The sequence below is a fragment of the Vicugna pacos genome, chromosome 6, assembly GCF_048564905.1.
Source record: "Vicugna pacos chromosome 6, VicPac4, whole genome shotgun sequence".
Classification (NCBI taxonomy): Eukaryota; Metazoa; Chordata; class Mammalia; order Artiodactyla; family Camelidae; genus Vicugna; species Vicugna pacos.
The window spans coordinates 47,960,865-47,966,933 of record NC_132992.1 but is presented as its reverse complement, the minus strand read 5'-3'; the positions used below and the strand labels follow the sequence as shown (position 1 = coordinate 47,966,933).

The 6,069-nt window shown below is 33.3% G+C and overlaps 1 long non-coding RNA gene across 1 annotated transcript; it reads left to right on the top strand.

Annotated features, from left to right (window-relative positions):
- The first annotated feature begins 1,911 nt into the window (after window positions 1–1,911).
- Window positions 1,912–5,848, top strand: LOC140697121 (uncharacterized). Its single transcript, XR_012073944.1, has 2 exons — window positions 1,912–1,988; window positions 5,705–5,848. It is a non-coding gene; the product is annotated as an uncharacterized lncRNA (long non-coding RNA).
- Window positions 5,849–6,069: the final 221 nt, after the last annotated feature.

Below are 6,069 nucleotides of genomic sequence, written 5' to 3'. Positions count from 1 at the left end.
TAGGACTCAAGGTAGCTATTATATGTACGTTACAAAAAGCAAAGGGGAAAAAAAAAACTTTTCTGTGTGTTTCTAGGAATAGTTTATTACATGCCTTTGAGGCTGAAGTAAATACATTTCAATATCAAGTTCTGAAATAATATTACAGATGGTTAAAAATGTTTGAAAGGAAAATATATTCTATTGAGAAGCAACAGAAAAATGCTGGTAATTATTCTTTTAAGTGGAAGAAAAGAAGGTGATCTTAAGTGGGAAGTAATAAACCTAAAAGTAACTCAAAAAGAAACAAAGGCTGAATATATGTTATAGACCTAGACAGAAATATATAAGAACAAGGCAAAGTAGATTATTAGGAAATAGAGATAAGAAGGGAGGGGAAAGTGAAAAACAGAGCCATAGAAATAAAAATTAAATAAAATTAAGAGTGAAAACTCAAGAGATAGTGACAACAATGATATAAGCAAAGATAAATGGTTATATTTAAACTTTTGAATCTTTTTATACTAATGATTTGAAAATCATCTCCTATTAAAATCAACTTTTAAAATTGCTTTTAAAAAGCTGCCCAGGACTACTACTTACATATTCTTAAAAAAAAAAAACTTTTCCCAATCTTTATTTCTTGAAAACATTTTCAATTTTCAATATGCTCTTAAATGTCTGAACAAAAAAAGCCAAATAAGTGACAAATATAATCTTCAAGACTACAGCCAAGACATGGAAACAACCTAAATGTCCACTGACAGATGACTGGATAAAGAAGCTGTGGTATATTTATACAATGGAATACTACTCAGTCATAAAAAATAATAAAGTAATGCCATTTGCAGCAACATGGATGGACCTAGAGACTGTCATTCTAGGTGAAGTAAGCCAGAAAGAGAAAGAAAAATACCATATGATATCACTTATATGTGAAATCTAAAAGAAATTTTAAAAGACAAGCAAACTTATTTACAAAACAGAAACAGACTCAGAGACATAGAAAAGAAACTTACAGTTACCAGGGAGGAAGAGGGTGGGAAGAGATAAATTGGAAGTTTGAGATTTGCAGATACTAACTAATATATATAAAATAGATAAATAACAAGTTTATACTGTATAGCACAGGGAACTATATTCAATATCTTGCAGTAACATGGTGAAGAAGAGTATGAAAACGAATATATGTATATTCATGTATGGCTGAAGCATTGTGCTATACAACAGAAATTGACACAACATTGTAAACTGACTATACTTCTATATATATATATACTAAAAAAGACTACAATGGGAGGGAATCTTTCCAACATCCTTCTAACTGATCAATCGATTAATTAATTAAAACCCAAATCATTATTTTAAAAATCACATATACCTACTGAAGTACCATAGTGACACTGAGGACATAGTAATAGAGAACATTTTAGAAAACATATTAGGATGTTGAAGCATCTTGATACTCTCAAAGTCTTATACATAAGATAAAGTTAAGAGTGGAAAGGAAAAAAAGCTTTTTCTTGGTGTGGTTTGCCATACAGTCTAATATTCAAAGTTGATGAAAAACCTGATGATTGTGATCCTTGCAAGGCTGTGAAACCTAGATTACTTGTCCTAATTAGTAGAAATTAGCAGGAGTTCTAGATGGATACATTTTGCTTTTGGCTTATTATTTTTCTTGCCATCCTCAGGTGAAATGTGCTTTGGTTAACATTCATTTAGGTGACTGGCCAGGTTGTATGCCACTGCAACAATGGTGCTTTCTTCCTGAGAGATCTGCATATGTATATATGAATAGACAGTGTATTTTAAAGTTCAGTATCCCCTTCATTTCTCCTTCCTTCCTGGGTGGCTCTTGGAATGCTTTCATTTGGAAAGTGACAGTACTTTAAGTATAAATTCTCATAGGGAACATTTTGTACTTTATAAAGTGCCGTCAGGAGAAATAACAGTCATGATAAGAATTTCTAGCTCGCAGTGGAAGAGAAATAATGAAGACATGTGTGGTAAGTTAGCACTTGAAGACCTTTGGAAGAGACTTGATTACTCTAAATAACCTTGCTTAGGATCAGTCCTACTTTCTACAAGTCAAAAAATAAAACTGCCACGTGGCTTATGAATTTACTCTGGTGAGTGAGTGGATGAGGTTCTGACTTAGTCTGTCTGAGGATGAAGTAAATACAGGGCTAGAAATTAGACTCTCTTAATGCTTAATGAGAAAGGTCCCGAGTAGGTTATCCTCTGTTGAGGAGACCATCTTACCAGTTTGTGATGTTTAGGTAGGCCAAGAAATAGTTTGGGGCTTAGGGAAGAAACTGAAACTATGTTTTAGGCATGAGAGTTCAAGACTTTATGCATGAGAGATGAAAAGGGAAGGATCTTGCGAGGGATTTGGGATGGGTGGGAGGGGATGTTGGATGGGGCATAAAGAGAAAGTCAGTAAGAGACAAATAACAAGAAAGAGACAGACTGATGCAGAAGTATAAGACATACATGGGCCAGGTGGAAAGTCTTCATAGTGAAAACTTTTAAGACATGGATATGTAATATTTAATTTTAAGTTGGAGCTTGTACTACACAGTGTTTTTATCCTCTGGAGTTTTACCAAACATGAATAACAATCATGAAGTTATTGATTAGATAAAGATGGAGAAGAAGAAAAAAGGTAAAGCTGTTCGGGAAGATGAGGCATTTACAAGGACCGAGACTAACACAGAGATGAAGAACTCTGTAGAAGTAGGACATGGAACATAGTAGGTCTCAGCAAAACAAGTTTTCTGAGAATCTGTGTATGCAAGGTGAAGAGTGGCTCACTGGTCGTAAAAGGGCAGGAGAGGTTGTCCTTAAATATCAATGACATAGTGACTATAATATTCTGAAGAACTCAGGTAATATGGACTCCAAAGAAAGTTTAGGACTTAAACTAACTATGTGAATATAAATTTGAAAATTTCCCTTGTATTGCTATTCATTTTTCACTGTCTGTTTATACTTACCTGATTTGTGGTGGTTGAAATATCGTTTATTTAATACCCATGGATCATGTTCACATTGACCTCAACAACACTCCTTGATATAAAACATATATATATGGTGAGATATAAATAACAACAATATTTTTATAAACTAATATTCAGTGCATTTTAAATCTAAGTTTATTTTACTCATCTACAGAGGCTCAGATGTAGTATAACCATAAATGTCATAATTAATAGCCTTTTTATTTCAGCATAATAATTTGTCATTTCTCTAGACACTATTGTGTTTATCTCAATTCCCTAGAAAAGCTTACTGCTATCACATGTGATGAGGCTCTTATGTAATTTATTAGAATAGAGAGACTGTCTGGTTAAAAAATTATGTTTCTTAAAAGTTCTATTCTTCCATGAAATCCATCAGTCATTCTTATTGTCTGATATGAACAATGTGACAAGTCCAAAGCTTGACAATACCTAGTGGAAAAATGTTCTCACTTTCATTGCAAGAGTAGTGAGATCACAGTTTAAAAAAAAATCCTTTAGCTTTTGTGAGTTATTCTTGCATGGTTTTTGACAGTGCAAAATTTCATTCTACATTTCATCCCCTTTCCACATACACATGTGCTATGACACATTAGGGGAATGATATAACACAGGGAGACAAATGATGGAGAACACTGAAGTGGAAATTTAAACTTCTTTCTAATTTTATAGAACAAAAACAGATGGGATCTGGGCATCTGCAGTTATTACTCAGGGTTCAGTCAAGGAGCAAAAGTCAGACAGAGTAAGTAGATGAGCTACTTAGGATAAGTGGGTTTATACAGAGAAATAAAAACTTAGTAACTTTTAGAAGACTAGAGAAGCTTAAGTCAGGAATTTTGCAGGGAATGGTGGAACAATGTTTGCATGAAGCCTTCCACTTGTCTCAGCTGCTTGTAATTCAAAAGTGGTCCTAACAGAAGCCTTAGGATTCTGGGTACAATCTCTCAAAGGCCACTTGCTGCATCCCGTGTCCTTACCTTAGGTGCTTGGGAGAATAATGGCTTTTCTCATTGTCTAAATTTTCTGTGAATACCTCTCATTGATTAGAAGAAACTAGAATCCTATCAGAAATCAGTTTTTGCACTATGAACTTCAACAATTTAATTTCCTGTCATAGACAACACCAAGTATCAACAAATAATATCTGGCATCTAAGTAAAATGTATGCTGACCTTGACATTAAGTCTCAGGGAATAATTATAAAAGTTAAAATAATTATTCTTTTATATAGGTTTATTTTTTGAATAGGAAATATAAAGTAACTCACAAGGTTCAAAATAAACTAAATAAACACTGTCTATGTTATCCATGAATTTGTCCAAAGGGGGTTACAAGAAAAGATACTCATATTTGCTTTTATTAAAAAAAGTTATTAAAAAAAAGTCACAATGATTATTTCCTTTGCTGAGGGGGGTGTGTGTGTGTGTGTGGTGGAGAGATTAGGGGCTGAATAGACTGTGGAGATCAATGTGAGAGAAATTTTCAATACAGTCTTTCTTAATTTTTAAATTTTTTTCAAACTTTGCGATTGTGAATTTATTTCCCATTTAAACAATAAACATTTGAAAAAGTATGATTTCTTCAGACTGGTAACTTTTCCCGGATACAAACATCTTTCACAAGAGGATATCTATGGGATAGATTCTTATAAGTGACACTGAGCCTGAAGAAATACTATTTAAACTGTTGTTTGCAAAGAGGCAACATTAATAACATCCGGGAGGTTGTTAGAAACAAAAATTATTACTCTCCACCCTGACCTACTGAACTCAAATTTCCAGAGGTAGAATTCAGGAATCTGTATTTAATCAGCTCTATAGGTGACATTTATGTGTGTTGACCTAAAAAAAACCACAAAAATATTTTCATACATCATGGGCATATCTCCCTCTTGAAGGTTGGTACCAATTTATATTTTTAGCAATATATGCCCTACAAAATAAAGGCATTATCAAACTTTGGGATTTCTACCAAATTTACAGGTAAAAATAGTACTGTTTCACCTTTTTACTATAAATAGTATTAGTACGATTATTATTGAGGTAACATATCTTTTCATGTTTTTAAAAGGCACTCATTTTATATATTCTAACAGCATAGATTTATTTGTACTTCTAGTAAATGGAATTAAACATTATGCACACATTTATGTCTGACTTACTTTGTTCAAGATAGTGTTTGTGAGAATCATCTATATTGTGTGCATGGTTGTAAATCATTGATTCTCATTTGTCTAAACTGGGTATTCATTCATATGAATGTACCAACATCAATTTACCCACTCAAGTGATGAATGGTTTTAGGGTACTTTGAAGTTTTGTGCTATTATAAATAATGTAGCTGGGGATACTTTATTATATATCTTTAGTTAAATAATATGAGAACAGTTCTATTCAGTATATATCTTAGATTAGAACTGTTGACTCATTCTGTATGCATTCATCCAACTTAGTAGATATTGCCAAATAATATATCAAAGTGGTACAAATTAACTCTCACATCTGCAGTGTGTAAGATTTCTTAATTGCTTCACATCCTTGGCAACACTTGGTGTATCAGCCTTTTTAATTTTAGGCATTCTTCCGGTGTGTACTTGTATTTCATTGTAAGTTTAATTGCATTTACCCTATGACTAATAGAGTTGAGCACTTTTCATGTTTAATTTTAATATGCTTTTTAATGAAGTATCCTTTCTCCAGGGGAAGCCTACATCCAATGACTGGCTAATATGGAACATACAAACACCTAGCCATTATCTCAAGTAAAGTCCAACTCTGAGGGGACGTTCCAGCTCCAGAGCTCTCCATGATGTTGAATAAAGCCTATGTTGCAGTTGCTTTCTAGTTCAGTTTCTATCTCAGATGAATCCTATTTCTCTCAGTTTCTTGCAGTAGTCTTTAAGAGTATTTCCTAGTATCCCATCTGCTCAAAGTTTTAATCTCAGAGCCTCTTTCCCAGGAATTCCAATGTATTACCAACCTATTTTAGATTTCAGAACAGGATCACCTGGGAATCAGCTGTCAATAAGGACCACATCACTGGTATTGGTGAAGTTCTGAATAGC